Here is a 23,062-nt window from a genome sequence, read left to right as displayed (position 1 = left end):
AGTTAACTTCAACATGCTGCAAAATGGCCACCAAAGATCAGGTGACCTTTTGTAATTTCCAGATGGACAAGGATTAATGTCAGAACATGCTTCATGGGGAAGTTCTTAAAATGCAGGTGAGCATGGATTGAGGGCCCTCCCTTGAATATGCAAGCTGGATATGAAAATATTTATGAATCTCTAACTCCTATTGTCTGGCTATATAGCAAAACTCAAATTCAATGGTTCCCCAGAGTCAGTGCCTGCAGTGCCTGCAAACTCGAAACTTAACAAAGAGGTGCGGAGGAACCAGCTTATCACAAGTCACATGATCAAAACTAACTTCAAATGACAAATCTTATCACTTTAAGAACTAGTGAGAGACAAGTCAGTCTAGAGAACAGCAAGACAGAAAAGGAGTCATCTCCGCCCGGAAGAACGGAATCCTGCCTAGTATAACCAGTCAAACCAAGCAGTGAGAGAGGGACTAATTTGCCCTCACATGCAAGGATATGTCTCCACAGAAACTCGGCCACAACTTTGTCTGGAAAACCAGAGACATCTAACATCCATTTGTCCCCAAAGAACCACGAAACAGAATCTATCCAGGCCTGCAATGCTACCTCTTAAGAAAGACTAACTTAAAGAGATGATTTTGCTGCTTGACATTCTGTTAATTACCTCAATGCATTATTTGTCTCTAGAATCCATCTTTTCTTTTGCATGTGTACTTAAATTTAAGAGAGTGAATATTTTCATTGCGTTTACCTTTTCTGCATTTGTACAAATAAACGTGTATCTTTTCTTCTGATTTAAACTTACCAGAAAGCCTGCCTTGTATGTATTATTAACAGTTACAACACCCAAAGGGATTTAAAACACTCGCTGTAACTAGGAGTCATACCTATCACAAAGAGAGATTCTATCGCAAGGTGGTTATTGTAGTTCAATCATCTTAGTTCCAGAACATCACTGCAGGTGTTCTTCAGGGCAGTGCCCAAGGCCTAACCATTTTCAACTGCTCATCAATGATCTCCCTTCCATCACAAGGTCAGAAGTGGGGATGTTTGCTGATGATTGCACAATGTTCAGCACCATTTACGACTCCTCAGATACTGAACCATTCCATACCCAAATGCAGCAAGACCAGGAATTGGGCTGACAAGTGGCAAGTAACATTCGTATCACACAAATGCTGGGCAACGACCATCTCCAACAAGAGAGATTCTAACCATCGTCCCCTGTCATTCAAAGGCATTACCTTCGCTGCATCCCCCACCATCAACATCTTGTGGATTACCATTGACCAGAAACTGAACTGGACGAGCCATATAACTGCTGTAGCTATGAAAGCATGTCAAGACCAGGGGTCCTGGGAAAGACTCCCCAAAGCCTGTCCACCATCCAAAAGGCACAAGTCAGGAGTGTGATGGAAGACTCTCCCCTTGCCTGGATGAGTGCAGCTCTAACATCACTCAACAGCACTATCCAGGACAAAGCAGTACGCTTGACTGACACCCCATTTACTACATTAGAATTTGCTCCCTCCAAAAACTAGCGCACAGTAGCAGCAGTGTGCACGATATACAGCGTGAAAAGACTTCTTCAACAGCACCTACCAAACCTGCGATCTCAAACACAAGGGCAGAGGATAAGATCACCACCACCAACAAGTTCCCCTTCGAGCCACGCACTATCCTGACATATCTTGCTTTTCCTTTACTGCCACTCTGCAAACATCTGGAACCTCCTTCTCAACAGCATTGTGGGTGTACATACACTGGATGGACTGCAGTGGTTCAAGAAGGCGGCTCAGAACCACCTTCTCAAGAGCAGTCACGGATGGTCAACAGATGTTCGCCGAACAATGAATGCTCACGTGCCATAAAATAATTTATAAAAACTCACTCACAAATAGCGGGTTATCAGATAATGTGACATGAGTGAAGAAATTATGCTGCAGTCTTTTCCTCAGTCAGCACAATACCTTGACTTTTCTTCTAGGTAGGTCTAACTAAAGGCTGTCAGCCTGAAAGGTTAACTTTGTTTTATTTTCTATGGATGCTGCCAGATCCGTTGAGAATTTTCAGTTTTAATTTTAGATTTCCTAAACCCACTGTATTTTGCTTTTTTTAAAGGTCTAGCAATTGGTTTATGCTGTCAGGTTGGTATTTACCGGATGCAGACAAAGTTCACTGTGCCCAAATGGATTGGTTCCATTTACGTGGGACCAGAAAGCTGTAAACAAAAGCTGGGTGTCTCTAAGCCAGTGTTCTTCAAACTTTTTTTCCGGGAACCCTGTGGTGAATCACAGTAGCGTAATTCACACTGTATTACACATGTTGTACTATGTCTCTGTAAGCTCGGCACATGAGCAGTTGTGCTGCTCTGCCACTAGGGGGAGATGCTCTGGGAGTGTACGTGAGTTTGTACTGGGCTCCACCCTTGGCTCCACCCACGGTTCCTCCCCCTAACCGGAAGTATAAAGGTTGATGCTGAGAGCCTGCCTGCCAGTTCATCTGGAGTTCATCTTGTCACAGGCAGGCTCTGTTGTAAGACGATTAAAACCACTGTTCACTTCTAACCACGTGTCGCGTGAATTGATGGTCTCATCAATTTAATCGTCTTAAGAAACAGTAAGGAATGACCATGGAATCAGCCCTCAAGCCTAATCGACTGGAACTGGACCCGCAGGATGCAGAGGTGAAATAAATCTTTTTGCATTGGCTCCGATGTTTTAAGGCCTACCTGGCTGAAGCAAGCACCCCAGAAACGAAACATATATCTACTCAGCTAAGCTGTACCGGCTCATATACAGAGGCCCTGGCCCTACTCGATAGAATGTACGTGAGGCCTATCAATGAGGTCTATGCATGCCACGTTTTTACTACTCGCCGCTGCGCCCTACAGAATTGCTAGAAGAATTCCTCAGAGACTTTAAAGCCTTATCCCGGGACTGTAATTATCAGGCTGTAACTGCTGCAGAACATAGAAAACTTGCTGTCCGCGATGTCTTTGTTGCAGGCCTTAGATCGAATTACGTGCGCCAGCGACTGCTGGAGAAGGGGGCCCTAAATTTAGAAGATACTGTTGAACTCGCTACAACTATGGAGGTCTCATTTCATAACCTCACCTCGTTTCCTGCCGACTGCGTGACCCCGTCATGAGCACCTGACCAGCGACTCCCCCAGGCCTGCGCCGCCCGGCCACCCAGCCACCATGCTGCCCCAGCCTGCCACTTTTGTGGCCAGCCCCAGCACCCGCGGCAGCACTGCCCGGCCCGCAACGCGACCTGCAGCAGCTGCGGGCGAAAAGGCCACTACGCCAGAGTGTGCCTGGCAAGGAAGGCCCCAGCCCCTAAACCTCCAGCGGCACAAAGTAATCACCCTCCGTACTCGCAGACCCGCAGGCCCCGGAACGCAGCAGCCTATGCCCCGACTCCGCCCCCACCAGCCATGTGCGATCCATGGGGGCCACCATCTTGGCGGACCCGCACCACGCGGTCCACCATGGACGACTCATGGGGGCCGCCATCTTGGACGCCATCTTCCTCGCCGCCCGCCACGTGCGATCCACGGGGGTGGCCATCTTGGGCCCCATCCTCTCCACACTCAGAAAACTCGATTGAAGACTGCGACCTCAGCGGGCACTCATCGCGGGGCCATCCCAGCGCAGCCGACCGAGCCGCCGGCTACCCGCAACTCAACGCAGTCACACTGGACCAATCGTGCCCAAAGCATCTCCACAACTCGATGACGACGGTCCAAATCAACGGGTACAGTACACCGTGCCTTTTCGACTCAGGGAGCACTGAGAGCTTCGTACAGCCAGATCTGGTAAGACGCTGTTCGCTCCCCGTTTTCCCTGCACAGCAAACTATCTCCCTCACTTCGGGTTCCCACTCTGTCCAGATCTAAGGGCGCACCGTCGCAACTCTAACAATCCAAGGAGCTAGCTACTCTAATTTCCAACTATACGTCTGTGGTGATCCTCGCCTGAGTGTGAACAGAAGGGACTGGTGGGACATGGAAGTACCACCAGGGGGCAGCGCGGGGACACATAAAAGGAACGCCGAAGGTCCGCGTTGGCACTTGAACCGGAGGGTTGAAGAGGCAAGGTGTGGAAGTTAACTCTGGGCTGCTAGTCTGTTTTGGGCCTAGTTGCAGAACATTGAAGAGCAGCATTTTCTCAAGTGCAATTCTGTAATTTATTGTGGGGCACAATAAATCATTCTTTAACCTAAAGACGACTTCGAGCATTCTTTCAAGAAGCATAACATGGTACAGGAGTGGCTTCTCTGAACAGAAGGAACCAGCGCTACCAGCAAGACAAAGAAAATAAAACCAAAAAGCAGCAACAGCAACAGGCAGGCCACCAGACTTTGCAGCCTCTCAACTCCAGACGACTTTCTGAAACAATGGAACACACGCTGCTTCCAGGGCCAATGAGAGCTACAGGTAATTTAAATTACAATTGGAAAATGTTTAAACAACAATTTGAGATGTACTTGTTAGCTCAGGACTTACATACAGCCACCGATGAGAAAAAAATTGCACTTTTAATCAGATCGGGTGGCCAGCAAGTGATAGACACATATAACTCTTTCACATATGCGGATACTGAAGACAAAACTATGTTTCACTTGATAATCGCAAAATTTGATGAACACTGTAAGTCTCAATCCAATGAGATCATTGAAAGATTCACCCTCCGTCACAGACTCCAAAAAAACGGGGAGACTATCTCCCACTTTGTGACAGATCTACGCTTGCTGGCACAAGGCTGCAACTTTGGTGATTTAACTAACTCACTCATCAGAGATCAGCTAATCTATGGTCTTGCTGACGGAAATCTAAGAGAATCACTAATACTACAAAACGATTTAACTCTAAAAACTACCATAGATAAATGCTTGCTACAGGAGCAGAAAAAGCAGCAGGTACAGGAGCTATTTGAAAAACATTCCTTACAAAACACTCACCACGAGGCAGATATAAAGATGGTGGCTTCCCCTCACAGGTCGTCTCTTCCGTTCTCCAGGCCGTCTCTTCCGTTCTCCGGCCCGTCTGCGCATGCGCATCCTCCTGAAAGACGCGATCACGGAAGTGATCGGTCCGCGCATGCGCACTACTCACAATACCGGCCCTGGACTGAAAACCGCAATGCGCATGCGCGAACGCAACATACGCATGACGTCATGACGTGTCATTATTGCGGCTCCTCCCACTTAAAAGGGCAATGTCCTGCTCAAGGAAAAAGGTGCAGAAAGTGTTCAAAAATGAATCACTTCGCCTCCCAATGTCAATCCACAGCCAAATATCACTCATCCACGCAACGGCACGGCAACCTGAAGGTCCGCACAGTTGATGTCATGAACACTCAGGCACCCGACGACAATTTTTCCGACCATGAAGAATTCAACTCCTGGGAACACACGTACACCATTGGAATTATTAATGCCACAGCGGGACCACAGGAGCTGATGACACAACCTCGACACGTGCATGCCATCAACTCTGCAAGTGAATGGACTGCTACGGTGCGCGTACAGGACTTCCCCATCACGTTCAAACTGGACACGGGAGCCTCAGCAAACTTGCTAACGAGCAAAGATCTCGCATCTGTCCCAGGGACGCACGAGGTGTTACCTGCCGCATGCAAGCTCACTGACTACAACGGCAACCAGATCATCTCAAAGGGATCCTGCCACCTACAAGTTGCCAACAAAACAGTCGCAACAGGCCTACGATTTGAAATTGTAGAAGACAACAGATCCTCACTGCTAGGTGCTCAAGCCTGCAAGGATTTGCGGCTATTTCAACGGATTTTCATGCACACGGCTGCATCATCACGCATTACCGAGGACATACAGCTGCTCCTCACCAACTACCCCGACGTCTTCTCGGGCATGGGTACACTGCCCTACACGTACAGAATCTTGCTCAAAGAGAATGCCATACCGGTCGTTCATGCCCCACGCAGGGTGCCGGCTCCATTGCGGGACAAGCTACGATTCGAACTTCAACGTCTCCAAACTCAAGGCGTCATCTCACGAGTCACACAGCCGACTGACTGGGTCAGCTCGCTGGTGTGCGTCAAGAAGCCATCTGGTGAACTTCGGATCTGTCTAGATCCCAAAGACCTGAATAAGAACATTCGCAGGGAACACTACCCTATCCCCAAGCGCGAGGAAATCACGAGCGAAATGGCACAAGCTCGAATCTTCACCAAACTGGATGCATCACAGGGGTTCTGGCAAATGCAGCTCGATGAGTCCAGCCGCCTGCTGTGCACCTTCAACACGCCGTTTGGAAGGTACTGCTATAATCGGATGCCCTTCGGCATTATATCTGCATCCGAAATATTTCACAGAATCATGGAGCAGATGGTAGAAGGCATCGAAGGCGTACGTGTCTATGTGGATGACATCATCATATGGTCAACGACAGAGGAAGACCATATTGCGAGGGTGAAGCAAGTCTTCCAGAGGATCCACCACTATGGACTGAAGCTCAACCGGGCCAAGTGCACTTTCGCACAGTCCTCTCTGACCTTCCTGGGCGACACTATATCAGAGCACGGGGTGAAGCCGGACGCTGAGAAGATCGCTGCAATTCAGAGCATGCAGCGACCACAGGACAAGAAAGCACTTCTAAGGTTCCTGGGATTCGTCAACTTCCTCGGTAAATTCATACCCAACCTAGCAGCACGGACGACGGCGTTGAGGAACGTGACAAGGAAGGACACGGAGTTTGCCTGGACCCAAGCTCACCAAGATGAATGGGATGATCTAAGACACCAGTTGATGGCAGCTCCAACGCTTGCATTTTTTGACCCGGCGAAACCTACCAAGATCTCCACTGACGCCAGTCAACATGGGATTGGTGCTGTGCTACTGCAACAGGATGACCAGTTGGACTGGGTTCCAGTGGCTTATTCTTCACGAGCGATGACTGCCACAGAGTGCAGGTATGCACAGATAGAAAAGGAGTGCCTAGGGCTAATCACAGGCATGACCAAATTCCACCACTATGTGTACGGTCTTCCCACTTTCATCGTGGAAACGGATCATCGGCCGCTGGTCAATATCATCGACAAGGACCTCAATGATATGACACCGCGCCTACAACGCATGATGATGAAGTTGCGCAGGTACGACTTCACACTGGTCTACACCACTGGCAAGGACCTTGTGATAGCTGACACGTTATCACGAGCCATGGACGCTGACAACCCGCCACTGGCTTCCGTCAATGATGTGGAAGCTCATGCACAGTGGTGCAAGGAGACGCTCCCGGCAACGGACGAGAGGCTGCAGCAAATTCGTCAGGCGACACAGGAGGACGCCACCCTCCTTCAAGTCCTACACAACCTTCAACATGGCTGGCCAAAGGGGCGGTGCCCACAGTTCCAAAATGTCAAGACTGAACTATCCGTGGTCGATGGAATTATACTGCGAAACGACAGAATTGTCATCCCAATGGCGCTCCGGCCGGACATCCTCCACAGGATTCACGAGGGGCACCTTGGTGCCGAAAAGTGCAAGAGGAGAGCGCGACAATCTGTTTACTGGCCAGGGATTAACGAGGACATTACAAACATGGTGCTCACTTGTGACACGTGCCAAAGACATCGACCGGCACAATGCAAGGAGCCACTGCAGCAGCATGAGATGGCCACGTCACCATGGGACAAAGTGGGCATTGACCTGTTCCACTCCATGGGCCGCAACTATGTTCTGATTATTGACTACTACTCCAACTTTCCGGAAGTCCTGCAACTCCCGGATCTCACAGCCGCAGCCGTCATCAAGGCCTGCAAAGAAACTTTCTCCAGACATGGCATCCCACGGACGGTCATGTCCGACAATGGTCCTTGTTTTGCCAGCTGGGAGTGGACGGACTTCGCCAAGCATTACAATTTCCAGCATATAACATCGAGTCCTCACTTTCCGCAATCAAATGGCAGGGTGGAGAAAGGTGTCCACATAATTAAACAACTCATCAGCAAGGCTGCAGACTCAAAATCCGACGTACACTTGGCCCTCTTGTCGTACCGATCGTCACCTTTGAGCTCGGGACTATCACCAGTTCAGATGCTTTTCAACAGGGATGTGCGGACAACATTACCGGCACTACAATTCACCAATCCCGATCACTCGCCTGTCCTGGATAAAATGTGTCACCAACGGCAAGTGCAAAAGCAGCACTATGACAAGCAGGCCAAGGTACTGCAACCATTGGCCATCAATGACACGGTGAGGTTGCGAAACCCGGCTGGGGGCTGGTCCAAAATGGCGGTGGTCCTCCGCCAAATGTCGCCACGGTCCTACGTCGTGCAGTCGGATGATGGAAAAATGGTTCGACGAAATTGGCGAGACCTTTTGAAAGTCACACCTCGTCCACGGGTCTTTCCCACACTCGATCTGCAGGACACACTGGATCCACAGGACGCTGTCATACATCATCCTGACACCCCAGCAGCAGATGTCCACACGGACACAGACGACCCTGGATCTCCATGCCCACTCAGGAGGTCTACACGGATCAGACGTGCACCTGACCGTCTGAACCTGTGAACATGGACAGACAAATGCATTGCCCTGCCCTGTTGTGTATATATATATAAACCTAACTGTTTACATTTGTGTTTTGTTACAGCTCTGCAACTACGAAAAAAAAAAAAAGTGAAAAAGGGGGATGTGGTGATCCTCACCTGAGTGTGAACAGAAGGGACTGGTGGGACATGGAAGTACCACCAGGGGGCAGCGTGGGGACACATAAAAGGAACGCCGAAGGTCCGCCTTGGCACTTGAACCGGAGGGTTGAAGAGGCAAGGTGTGGAAGTTAACTCTGGGCTGCTAGTCTGTTTTGGGCCTAGTTGCAGAACATTGAAGAGCAGCATTTTCTCAAGTGCAATTCTGTAATTTATTGTGGGGCACAATAAATCATTCTTTAACCTAAAGACGACTTCGAGCATTCTTTCAAGAAGCATAACAACGTCCTGCCCGAACTCTGCGCCCCACTCTTATTGGGACTCGACTTTCAATGCAATCTCAAGAGTCTCAGCCTCAGCTTCGGCGGACCACTACCCCCACTCACTATCTGCAGCCTAGCCACGCTGCGAATCTCACCCCCCTCCTCTCTTTGCCAACCTCACTCCGGACTGTAAACCCGTAGCCACTCGCAGCAGGCGGTACAGCCTACAGATCAGGGTATTCATTCGATCCGAGGTCCGGAGGCTTTTACTTGAGGGGATCATAGAGGCCAGTAACAGTTCCTGGAGAGCTTAGGTGGTGGTCGTCAAGACCGGGGAAAAATTCCGCATGGTCATAGACTATAGTCAGACTATTAATCGGTTTACGCTCCTCGACACGTACCCCCTCCCCAGGATTGCAGACATGGTGAATCAGATCGCCCAGTATTGGATTTTTTCCACGGTGGATCTGAAGTCTGCATACCACCAACTCACAATCTGCCCGGAGGACCACCACTTCACGGCGTTTGAGGCCGATGGCCGCCTCTTCCACTTCCTCCTGGTCCCCTTTGGCGTCACGAATGGGGTTTCGGTTTTCCAACGAGCAATGGACCAAATGGTGGAACAGTACGGGCTGCGGGCCACGTTTTCGTACTTGGATAATGTCACCATCTGCGGCTATGACCAGCAGGACCACGATGCCAACCTCAACCGATTTCTCCAAACCGCCCAAAAACTCAATCTCACATACAACAAGGAGAAATGCGTTTTCCGCACAACCAGACTAGCCATCCTCGGCTATGTCGTGGAAAACGGAGTCCTGGGCCCCGACCCGGACCGTATGCGCCCCCTCTTAGAACTCCCTCTCCCTCATTGTCCCAAGGCCCTCGAACGGTGCTTGGGATTATTTTCGTATTATGCCCGGTGGGTCCCTCAATATGCGGACAAAGCCCTCCCACTCTTTAAGGCCACACTTTTTCCCCTGTCAGCTGAGGCTCGCCAGGCCTTCAACTGCATCAAGGAGGACATCGCCAAGGCTGCCATGCGGGCGGTGGATGAATCCGTCCCTTTCCAGGTTGAGAGCGATGCATCAGAGGTAGCTCTTGCAGCCACACTAAATGAGGCAGGGAGACCAGTCACATTTTTCTCCCGAATCCGCTTCGGAACTTCGACACTCCTCAGTCGAAAAGGATGCACAAGCTATTGTGGAGTCACTGGAGGCACTACCTCGCAGGTAGAAGGTTCACCTTCATCACCGACCAAAGATTGGTTGCCTTCATGTTTGACAACTCGCAAAGGGGCAAAATTAAAAATGACAAAATTCTGAGGTGGAGGATCGAACTCTCCACCTCCAAATACGATATTATGTATTGACCGGGGAAGCTCAACGAGCCCCCAGATGCCCTGTCCCACGGGACATGTGCCAGCGCACAGAGCGACTGCTTAAAAGCCATCCACAATGACCTCTGCCACCCGGGGGTCACCCGGCACGCCCACTACATTAATGCCCGAAATCTGTCTTTCTCCACCAAGGAGGTAAAAGCCATCACCAGGGATTGCCCAATCTGCGCGGAGTGCAAACCGTACTTCTACAGACCAGACAAGGCCCACCTGGTCAAGGCTTCTAGGCCCTTTGAACGCCTCGCTATCGTTTTCAAAGGGCCGCTCCCCTCAACTAACAGGAATGTGTACTTCCTGAACGTCATAGACGAGTTCTCCCATTTTCCCTTTGCTATCCCGTGCCCCGATATGACCTCCCACACAGTCATTAGGACCCTGCATAGTATCTTCACCCTGTTACGTTTTCCCAGCTATTTTCACAGCGACCGGGGTTCATCGTTTATGAGCGGCGAGCTGCGTCAGTACCTGCTCGGCAAGGGCATTGCCTCGAGCAGGCCTACCAACTATAACTCCAGGGGGAACGGGCAGGTCGAGAGGGAGAATGCAACGGTCTGGAGGACCGTCCTACTGACCCTCCGGTCCAGGAATCTCCCGATCTCCCACTGGCAAGAAGTCCTCCCCGACGCGGTCCACGCTATGTCCCTCTTATGTACCGCTACCAACCAGACCCCTCACGAGCGGCTCTTTAGTTTTTCCAGGGGCACTACCATGGGGGTTTTGCTCCCGGCATGGTTGAAGACACCGGGCCCAGTACTCCTCCGGAAGCACGTCAGGGCACACAAAACTGACCCTCTCGTAGAGAAAGTGCTCCTACTGCATTCGAACTCCCAGTACGCCTTCGTAGAGTTCCCTGATGGCCGTCAGGACACTGTATCCCTCCAGGACCTAGAACCTGCAGGATCCAACCCCCCCACTACCACCGCCGAGGTACCCCTCACACTACATCCCACCCAACTCGTCCCCCACGCCCCCGCACGTACCAGTTCGCTACATTTTTTTGCGCGCCCGCGCCAGCTAGCTCCCAGCACCCCCAGTCCCCAGTCAAACCAGACGGGTACGAAGCTCGGGCGGAATCGCCCCAGGAGTCCGCCATCGTACCCCAACCGACGGTGCTCATCCAGCCACCAGAAGGGGCTGCAACCCCTGGGCTCCGCCGATCACAGCGGACAACTCGGCCACCAGACAGACTCAATCTGTAAGCCACCACCCCCGCCGGACTTGATTTTTTTTACAGGGGGTGAATGTGGTGAATCACAGTAGTGTAATTCACACTGTATTACACATGTTGCACTATGTCTCTGTAAGCTTGGCACGCGAGCAGTTGTGCTGCTCTGCCACTAGGGGGAGATGCTCTGGGAGTGTACGGGAGTTTGTACTGGGCTCCACCCTTGGCTCCACCCACGGCTCCTCTCCCTAACCGGAAGAATAAAGGTTGATGCTGAGAGTCGGCCTGCCAGTTGATCTGGAGTACATCTTGTCACAGGCAGGCTCTGTTGTAAGACGATTAAAACCACTGTTCACTTCTAACCACGTGTCACGTGAATTGATGGCCTCATCAGACCCATTTTTCCCAACCTTCGGGACCCAACCCGGCCGACCTTCGCGACCCACACCGGCCGACCTCCATGACCCACTATTTTCTGTTGCCTTGTTTGCTGCTGACAAAAATGGAGGAAATGGTTTTGGGTTCCTTTGGCCCTCGTACACACTCCTCCAATGGAAACTGTTGGTCGAGCGTGGCGGGCGGTGAGGAAGATGGCGTCCAAGATGGCGGCCCCCATGGATCGCACGTGGCCGGCCATGTGGGGGAGGATGGCCAAGGTGGCGGCCCTCGTAAGTCGCACGTGCTGTGAGGGCTGGAAGATGGCTGCCCTGACGGATAGCATGAGGCTGGTGACGTGTCTACAGGGGAGGAGTCGGCAGACACGCTGCCACACTGCGGGGCTGCGGGCCTGTGAGTCTGAGGATCAGGTCTGTGAGTTAGAGTTCTTGGACCTGGCCAGGCAAATTTTGGCAAAATGTTCTTTTCTCCCGCAGCTGCTGCAGTTTGCGTTACGGGCCGGGCAGTGCTGCCGGGGGTGTTGGGACTGGCCGCAGAAATAGCAGGGTAGCCCCCCATGGTGGGTGGGTGGCCGCGCTGCACAGGCCTGGGGTAGTCTTTGGTCGGGTGTCCACAAGGGGGTCGCATGGTCAGCTGGGAACGTGTTAAGGCTCTGGAACCCTACTTCCAGACAGGAGGCTAACTTTACCGTCTGATCCAGCTCCAGGGCCCCCTTTTCGAGTAGGCACTGTCTCACGTAGTTGGACCGGACACCCGCCACGTAGACGTCTTGGACGGTGAGTTCTATATGTTGAGTGGCCGTAATGGCCTGGTAGTTGCAGCTACATGCGAGGACTTTGAGGTCGCGTTGGTAGTCTTCCAGCGATTCCCCGGGACGCTGGTGGCGAGTGGTGAGGATGTGTCGCGCGTAGACCTCGTTCACGGGCCGTACATAGAGGTGTTCGAGCATCACGAGGGCGTCTGCGTAGGAGGAGGCCTCGTCAAGTTGAACAGAGATTTGATGGCTCACCCGTGCGTGGAGGAGGCTCAGCTTCTGTTCGTCGGTGACGGACGGAGTGGAAGAGGCTGCGAGATAGGCCTTGAAGCCGCGAAGCCACTGCAAAAAAATTTTTATCACCTCCGCGGCCTGTGGATCAAGTTCCAGTTGGTCAGGTTTGAGGGCCGATTCCATAGTTGTGTTTAAGTCGATTAAATTGATACGACCATACTGATATCGTCCTATAGGATGGAAACAGAAAACAGCAAAATAATAGAAGAAAAACCTTTTTTGAAGGAAGGGATAAATATAGTCCTGTATTATTGTTAGAAACAAATCTGAATAAAAGGAAAGAGCTCAACACAAGCTTTGACCAATGAAACCCAGAGAACACCATAAGTAAATGGTTCAAACAAAGCACGTTCAAAACACATTTATTATTCACAATGTGCAAAATGCATCATCTTCTCAATATGAGTTGCCATTGCTCTGAGTTAACACACAAAAAATCAATTCCCAATTATGGAAATAGTTGGCAGCAAAGCGGGAATTTCCTGTGGAACAGCTGTGAGGCCAAATTTAATACTGTTGAATTGATGCCAAGGATTATTGAGCTATAAACCATTTCAGTCGCACAAATCTCAATGTTGCCATCAAAAAAATCTTCAAAAGACTGTCAGGTTTCTTTTTGCAACCAATGAAACTTGATGTGTACAATCCTAATAAATTGCAAAATAAATGTACTCCCTGCAAAAGATCTATCAGCTCCCAAACTTCTGACTGCAAGTGAAAATCTTTTTTCGACTTTTTTTTTTAAGTTTCTGAAAGATGGAAAGATTGAAGAAGAATGACAATCTGAACATAAACATGAAGTTTATCGAGAGGAACAGGCACTAGTTGCCGTGTACATGCAAATACGAGGCCAACAGCCTGTTTAAGGTTCACTTCCGAGCCGAGCTGGCTGCACTCATGGAAATCTGGTTTGCATGAAGCCCAATGGATCTTTAAAGGGACTATTAGAAGCCACCACCAAATAGGTAGTTAAAAACACAGTGGGTGGGATTCTGCGATCCTGAGATTAAGTGTCGACGCCGTCGGAAACGCTGTCGCATTTCCCGATGGTGTCAAAATGGCTTCAGGATCAGCAATTCTGGTCCCTACAGGGGCCAGCCCAGCACTGGAGTGACCCTCGCCGCTCTAGCTGTCAATCCCGGCGTCAACTGGGCGCTGCGGGATCCGCGCATGCGCAGAGACACCGGCGCCGCGCGAGCATGTGCTGTGGCTCCCTTCTCTGCGCCGGCCCCGATGCAACATGGCGTAGGTTTACAGGGGCTGGCGCGGATGAAAGGAGGCCCCCAGCACGAGAGGCCGGCCTGCCGATCAGTGGGACCCGACCGTGGGCCAGGCCACAGGGGAGCACCCCCCTGGGGTCGATCCCCCCTCCCCCCCAACAGGCCGCCCCCGGACCCTTCCATGCTGAGGTCCTGCCAGCTGAGAGCAGGTGTGAATGGCGCTGGTGGGACTCAAGTTTTCTGTACGGCCGCTCGGCCCATCCTGGGCCTAGAATCGGTGGGGGTGCTGCTTAGAGCAGCTCCCGACTGGCGCGTTCCAACTACGCCGGCGCTAATGGCGCCGATTCTCCGTCCCGGCCCCGGGCTGAGAGAATCCGGCCCAGTTTATCAGGATGAGATGAGATGAGTAGAATTTCTTTTTCTCAGAGGGTTCATGGCATGTGGAATGCTCTTCCCCAGAGGACAGTGGATGCTGGGTCATTGAATTCATTCTAGGCAGAATTGGACAGATTTTTATTCAGCAAGGGAGTCAAGGGTTACGGGGCAGCTCACAGGAAACTGAAATTGAGATCACAGTCAGATCAGCCATGATCTTATTGGATGGCGGAGCAGGTTTAAAGGGCTAAATGACCTACAGCTGCCCTATGTCCTGTGTCTCTGTGAAACCAGAATGTGCAGGCCTTGGAGAGTTTGCATTGTCTTCCCGTGTCTGCATGTGTTTCCTCCGGGTGCTCCGGTTTCCTCCCATAGTCCGAAGATGTGCGGGTTAGGTGGATTGGCCATGCTAAATTACCCCTTAGTGTCCAGAATGTGCAGGTTAGGTAGATTAGTTCATCCAACTGTGCTGCAGGTTTGAAGACCACCGTTGACTTTGTCTCTAACCCCTCCTAATTGCCTCTGCTGTCTCCCAGTTGCCACTCCCTCTTTCCCAAATTACCAGTCTCCCCCCACCTCATTCCCACTATCCAATAGCTTCCTCTTTCCCCCTTCCCTCGCACCTCCCCAATTGCTGCTCTCCCTCCCAATTACATTCGCCAACCCTCAATAGTTTATCCGAGTGTCACTGATGAGGACACAGCAGCCTGAAATTCATTGTAGATTCACCAGTGAGTTGCTTAGAGCAGGCATTGTCAAACCTGGGGGTGCGACCCGCGGGTGGGTCACGGGCGGGTGTCAGGAGGGTCGCGGAGCCATCCGTCGCGGTGCTCCCGATTACTAATGCCGGCTGCAAGTAACCCAAGCCGGGAATTGAACCCGGGTCCCTCACGTTGTGAAGCCACAGTGCTAACCATTGTGCTACCGTGCCACCCATAGATGGATTGCAAAGGGAGGAGGAAGGCCTGGGGCTTTGTAGTGGGGGTTGAGAATGGCATTGGAAGAAGGGTTGGGATAGGGGATTAGATGGGGATGATATGAAAGGGGTGGAAGGAATAAGATGGAGATGGCATGAGAGGGCTGGCATGGTTAGAATGGCATAACATGGCATGCGATGGGGATTTAAAAACTTTCTGTGGCAATAAATATACAGATTTCACTGCATGTTGTTTTGTGATACAGAAGGTAAGAGGCGCACTAAAACAAAGTTACCTATGCTGAAGGTGGCAGGAAAGTAATGAGATGGGAATTGCTTCGGCAGAAGGGGAGAGGGTGAGGAATAATATGTGAGGAATGATGGAAATGGAGCAACTGAGGCTGAAGCAGCATGGCTTTTGAAGGTTAGTATGGCACTGAGATGGGGATGGTTACCATAAAGATACTAATTGCATCACAAATACTTTGCATGTCTCTGCTGTCTGAGCATAAAGGGAAATCATGATTGTCAAAGAGATATGTTAAAAAAAATACTGTAGCCACACAGAGAAATATCAAAGATGTAACAACGGATGTACTCATGCACCTCCTATATCCTTCCTGTCATTTCTTCTCTACCCACTGCACTGAAATATGCAGCATTTGACATTGCACTTACCTTATGCTTGAGAAAACATGCCTGCGGCATTCACTGCCAGGGCTGCGATATTGAAATCCTCTCCTTCCAGAGTTTAAGATGCAAACAACATAGCCAGCATTTTCCTTTCACTCCGCTGTGCTGAAATTCTTGTCTCTCGGGCTCCACGGTACCTCAGGTGCCAACCAGAAGAAAACCTTCCATCATATGAGTGATGATTTGGAATTAAAGCTATTCCTCAAGTCAGCTGGAGAAAAAAAAAATAGGTTAATCACCTTACCAGGGATTTTATTTAAATTTTAAAAAAGAACTCCTCGATACGTCGCACTTAAAATGGGGCGGGATTCTCTGATTCTGGGGCTAAGTGTTGATGCCATCGTAAACGTCGGAGCATTTTACGATGACATCATCTGGCCCCGAGGAGCAGCGATCCTGGGCCGCACAGCAAGGCACTGGACCGCTTCATGCAGCTCCAGCTGCCGATACGGGCGCAAGCACGGCGAGCGCGAGTTCGTGCATGCACATAGGTCGCCTTCTCCGTGCTGGCCCCGGGCAACATGGCGGAGCCCTCCAGGTACCCGGTGAGGAGGAACATAGGTCCCCCCCCCCGGGTATAAGCCTGCCCCCGGATGGGAAGGCCCCAGTCGCGGGCCTGGCCACTGTGGAGCCCCCCCCCCCCCCCCCCCCCCGGAGTTGGATCTCCCCTCCCCCACACCAGGACGGACCCTGCAGCATAAACGCCAAGGTCCCGCCAGGTAGGACAACACGCGAACGGCGCCGGCGGGTCTCAGCCGGACTCAGCGGACATTCGGCCCGTCGCGCGCGGAGAATCGCTGGGGCGGCCGCATCGGGCGACGACCGCACTGGCGCCTTTGCTGACGATTCTCCAGTTGCCGGAGAACCGGAGAATCGGCGGATTGGCATCGGAGCGGCGTCGCGTAATTCGCGTGCGACCCTGCCCTCTGGTGATTCTCCGAACCGGCACGGGGCCGGAGAATCCCGCCCATGATCTTTACAGCAGGTTGCTGAATATAGAGCATTATTAACAATATTGAATTGGCTATTGGTATCTATAAATGTAGATGATGATGGGAATTTTAATTTGCTTTTATTTATCTCTGCTCCACATTGCTGGATCACATATTTATATTTCCTTGTGCTAAAAGAAAATGATTTGAAACAGGTCATTTTTTTCACTCTTGTCATGAACGCTAAACTTCAAAGATTATGGCCGGGATTCTCCAATCCTGCTGCTAAGTTCTGCCGTTGGCGTCAAAAGCGGCGCGAGCCACTCCAGCGTCAACGGCCTCCAGGCCCAGGTATGCATCTCTTCCCAGGGGGCTAGTACGGCACCGAAGTGGTGTCCGCTGTTCCATTGTGGTGCCCCCCCCTGGAGTCGGATCCCTCTTCCCCTCCCCCCCCCACCAGGATGGCCCCCGCAGCCAGAACGCCAAGGTCCCGCCAGGTAGGACCATACGTAACCTGCATCGGCGGAACGCGGCGGGCACTCGACCCGACGAGGTGCGGAGAATCGCCGCGGGGGGGGGGGGGGGGGGGGGGGAGGCGTCTGGCCCCCGACCAGGGCGGAGGCAATCCCATGGGTGCCCAAGAATCGGCGCCAGAGAATCAGTGGGCCAGCGTTTGGTCGCTCCCTGGTGATTCTCCGACCCGGCGGGGCATCGGACAATCCTGGCCTATGAGCGGGATTTTCTCTGCGACTCGCTGTGCGTTTCACCCTGGCGGAGATGGCCCGCCATTTGGCCTGTGGCAGGACCTTCTGGTCCCGTCGTTAACAACAGGTTTGAAATTGAATGCACCCATCACTGCTGAGAAGCCTGTGGTAGGGGTTCGCTGGAGACGGGACCGGAAGATCCAGCTGTTTGATTTTCTGGAAAGTTCCAGCCGATGTATTCAATTCTCCCTTCAACTTAGAACAAGATGAAATGTTCTGAGAGAGGTATATGGTGAGTTCCTGTTAATCACCTTCTTTCAGATAAATGCCCATGTAATCTGGTTACTATGGGAAGAGAAACTCAAATGGAAACTCATTGAGGTGGAGTTGCACTTTTAATACATGTCATAGTACCTCACAGAACAGAAGAGAAGCTACTGCTGGGACATAGGGACAAAGGCTGCTGCTGTGGTAAAGCAGGAAACTTGTGATAATGACCAGGCTTTTAAAGATTCAGTGTCTGTTCAAAACAAAGGGAACAGAACAGCTCTTGACAATTTAAAAAACAAGTAGTCTGCGATGTGCAGAAAAACTCAGGCAGAGTGGAGCAATTGTCAAGGACATGAGGATGTTTCAGCCTTGTGTGGTGGGCAGAAGTAAAGTTCTGCTTTAGCTGGGAAATACTTTGGGAATGTTCCTTCAATGCTACATATCTGCCAGAAGCATGGCATACAAGAAGAGGGTTTTGTACGGTATATTTTCATGGCCTTAATTTGTGAATGCAAAATGTGACATGTACTTCAGTCGATGTTTCAGTTGCCTGTTAATTAACGCTTGATCTATGTTGATTTTACTTGGATTGCTACGTTAAAAGTCTTGTTGTGGATTTTCCACTCCCATTTCCATCAGGTGGATTCGGCAGCGGGAGCAGAAAATCTCACAGGATGTCCAAATCGTGTGTTTGGTTGTAAACGAGTGATGTGATTGGCCTCAGCCCTGCCAGTGACACAGCGCATTTCACGAAGTTCAACATCAGGATCACAATTTCCAACATTTGCATGTAAATTACCAGGCCTCTAATCCTGAATCAATCCCCCCGCAAGAAAGTCCAATCAAGTTGGCGTGAGGGCACACCAATATGAAACCCAACTAGTCTCCCATCGTGTTTCCTGGTGAGCAGACCTCTCAGGGGAGCTCAGGTGAGTACATCACTCAGGGGGGAGAGAGTCATGCTCAATCACTGCCCGGGCAGTGCCAGGGTGCAGTGCCAGGGTGGTGTGTGTGTGTGTGGGGGGGGGGGGGGGGGGGGTTTGAAGAGCATGTTGGGGAGGGGGCATCCCTAATGAACTATTGTGCACTGTAGCAGCTTTAGAAATGGTGCCTGATCTTCGAAAAATTAAGTTGTGGCTGGTGGGCTCATTCAGAGTTCACCCCACCAGCGTGATGCTGTGGCACCTGCCCCTTGAGGTTGCTAAGTCTATGTATCAAAGGATACGACAGAGAAAGCCACCATTGGCGCTGATGACTTCAAAGCCACTTTCCCCACCCTTTATCAGATTTTCCGACTTTAGCCAAAACTCTGCCCTTAATGAATTAATCTTGACCTTCAGTTATTTCCATAGATGTCATGAAGATTTCCTTTACTTTAAAATCTATCAGTCTACAAGGATCCTGAAACTATGTAAAAATAATTTTCTACCTTTTAATATAAGGAGAGCAGAATTTTAATGGGGTTCACTCATTATCGTGGACTGAGTTTATTAATAATTTTGTCCTGTCCTAATTTGATGGTCAGAATTAATTTATTATTCTGGTCTCGCTAAAAGTCCACACTGCTAGAATTATTTTTATGGTGATGCAAATCTGTTATATAATTTTGAGGACATTGATTGAAAGAAGTGTAAAAATGACCATCATGTCCTCTCAGTTGGACCATACAGTTTACAAAACTGCCTTTGCTGATGATCATTCAAACTACTGAAAGAGGAAAACAAAAACTGAGCTCATTATAGGAAAAAGTATGGATTTCCTACCTAAAGCATTCAAGCAAGTTCCAGGGAAGCATAGTTGGCAATTATATATGGAAATCTACCAGTTACACCACCCAATATGTCTATGTCCTCAAGAACATACTGTACAGGAAGGAAGTAGACAATTACTCCAAGGTCCGACCGTCAGATTGTTCAACATGAGAGTTGGGCAATTCCTCCTGCCTCAGAAACAAAAAGATCCAACTCATGGCAACATATAATAAAGCCCAGATCATCAAATGCTTTGGACTTCACGCTGGCACACTCCCCTCTGCCTTAACCTAAAATCAGACCAAAAAGGTTGAATTGCCTAACAGATTGATCAGTTGTATCTAGAAGTGGAAAAAAAAGTTTAGGTTTCCATGTGACTTAATTAGAACTAGGGTTAATCTTGCCAAACTGTCTTGTCCGAAACCCTCCCTGGAGTGACTTAAAAATAAAGGTTGATGAAAGTTGTTCATTTAAAATATTTACCTCAGTGATGTACCATCAATTACCACAAGACACTTCCGGTTGCGGCTATGCGGAGCTAAGCCGCACGTTCGGCAGCTCCCGCCAGGAATGGACTTTTGGGCTCTTTTAAGGGCCTCCAGTGGTACTTGCTCGACAGTTCCCGACGTGGGAAGGTGTCTGCAGCGGATCCCCAGTGGTCTATGGTCTTGACCAGGAGTGGGGCCAGCAAAATAGCGGTGGCAGCGCCTAAGAAAAAGCGGGGGAAGAGAATCAAGATGCCGGCCGGCGGAGGCCTCAAGGAATGGAGGCATGTGGGCACAGGTGCAGCAGGAGACTCTCCAGCGCTGTTTTCAGGAGTTCAAAGTGGAGCTGCTGGACTCGCTGAAGGCGAATACGGACAAACTGCTGGCGACGCAGACAGCCCAGGGGGCGGAGATCCGGGAGCTCCGACAACAAGCTTCTGAAAGAGAGGATGAGGCCGCGGCCCTCGCGGTAAAGGTGGAGATGCATGAGGCGTTCCATAAGAAGTGGCAGGAGCGGTTCGAGGAGATGGAGAACCGGTCAAGGCGGAAAAATTTGCAGCTCCTGGGCCTCACCGAGGGGCTGGAGGGGTCAGACCTGGGGGCCTATGCGGTCGTGTTGCTGAACTCGCTGATGGGAGCTGGGTCCTTCTAGGGGCCCCTGGAGCTGAAGGGAGCCCACAGAATACTGGCCAGGAGGCCCAAGCCGAATGAGCCGCCACGGGCGGTGCTGGTGCGGTTCCACCAGTTCATTGACCGAGAGTGCGTGCTTAGGTGGGCCAAGAAGGAGCGGAGCAGCAAGTGGGAGAACACGGTAGTGCGGATCTACCAGGACTGGAGTGCGGAGGTGGCTAAGCAGAGGGCCGGGTATAACCGGACGAAGGCGGTGCTCCACAGAGAGAGTGTGAAGTTTGGCATGTTACAGCCGGCACGTCTGTGGGTCACTTACAAGGACCGGCACTCTTATTTTGAGTCCCCGGAGGAGGCGTGGGCCTTTGTGCAGGCCGAGAGGTTGGACTCTGACTGAGGGTCGGGGGTTTGTAAATAACTGTGTTAATTTTTGGTGGGAAGGGTCTCTGTTTTATGCTGTTTCATGCTGTTTAAAGCTGGTTGTGTGTTGTTTCTAGGGCGGGTGGAGTGCTGTCTTTTTTGCGTGGGCATGGTCGGGCAGGGGGAAAGCGCGGGCTTTTCTTCTGTTTCCCGCGCTGAGGGTGGATGGGGGCGGGGTCGGAGCTGAGAAGCGCGGGCTTTTTTCCCGCGCGAGAGCAAGAGCGGGAGGGGGAGGAGGAGGAGGGTCTGCTGATGGGTCTGGGGGAGAAGTAGCCCCACGTTGGGAGGGGTCGGAGGTGTGGCGGGAGTGGCAAAAAATCGGGGGGTGGCGATTCTGGTGGGAAAAAGGATGTTGTTTGAGGCGTCAAAGGTGGTGGCTGACAGTGGAGGGAGGTATATGATGGTAAGCGGCAAGTTGCAAGGGGAGCGGGTGGTGCTGGTGAATGTCTATGCCCCAAACTGGGACGATGCGGGTTTTATGCGGCGCATGTTGGGCCGCATTCCGGATCTAGGGACGGGGTGCCTGATACTGGGAGGGGGGGACTTTAACACAGTGCTGGATCCCCCATTGGATCGATCCATGTCCAGGACGGGCAGGAGGCCCGCGGCGGCTAAGGTGTTGAGGGGGGTTTATGGACCAGATGGGAGGGGTGGATCCTTGGAGGCTCGCAAGGCCGAGGGCCAGGGAGTATTCATTTTTCTCCCACGTGCATAAAGCCTATTCGCGGATCGATTTTTTTGTTCTGAGCAGGGGGCAGATTTCGAGGGTGGAGGATGCCGAGTATTCGGCCATAGTCATTTCAGACCATGCCCCGCACTGGGTAGACCTTGAGCTGGGGGAGGAGAGGAGAAGGCGCCAGGGCCGGATGGGTTCCCGGTCGAATTTTACAAAATGTACGCAGACCTGCTGAGCCCTCTCCTCCCCCACCTCTGGCGCCTGGAGGTGGGACTGCTGGCGGATGAGAAGGTGGGCAGGCGGGTTCGGGGGTGTATCAAGAGGTACTTAGAGGCCAATGATAATGGGGAGGTCCGGGTGGGGACGGTTTGGGAGGCATTGAAGGCGGTGATTAGAGGGGAGTTGATTTCCATCCGAACCCATAGGGAGAGGGGAGAGCAAAGAGAGAGGGAGAGGTTGGTGGGGGAGATGGTGAGGGTGGAGAGGAGATACGAGGAGGCTCCGGAGGAGGGACTGCTGAGGGAGTGACGTAACCTTCACGCCAAGTTCGACTTGCTGACCACCAGAAAGGCGGAAGCTCAGTGGAGGAAGGCACAGGGAGCGGTGTACGAATATGGGGAGAAGGCAAGTAGGATGCTGGCGCATCAGCTCCGTAAGCGAGACGCGGCCAGGGAGATTGGTAGAGTGACGGATAGGGGAGGCAATGTGGTGCGAAGGGGGGTGGACATTAATGGGGTCTTCAGGGACTTTTATGCGGAATTGTACCAGTCCGAGCCCCCGGTGAAGGTGGAGGGAATGGGGCGCTTTTTGGACAGGCTGAGATTTCCGAAGGTGGAGGAGGGACAGGTGGAGGGGCTGGGGGTGCCGATTGAGCTGGAGGAGCTGGTCAAAGGGATAGGCAGCATGCAGTCGGGGAAGGCACCAGGGCCGGATGGGTTCCCGGTCGAATTTTACAAAATGTACGCAGACCTGCTGGGCCCCCTGTTGGTTAGGACCTTTAACGAGGCAAGGGAGGGGGGGGCTTTGCC

This window comes from Scyliorhinus canicula, chromosome 15 (genome assembly GCF_902713615.1).
Source record: "Scyliorhinus canicula chromosome 15, sScyCan1.1, whole genome shotgun sequence".
NCBI classification, from domain to species: domain Eukaryota; kingdom Metazoa; phylum Chordata; class Chondrichthyes; order Carcharhiniformes; family Scyliorhinidae; genus Scyliorhinus; species Scyliorhinus canicula.
Note: the sequence above shows the minus strand (reverse complement) of the source record.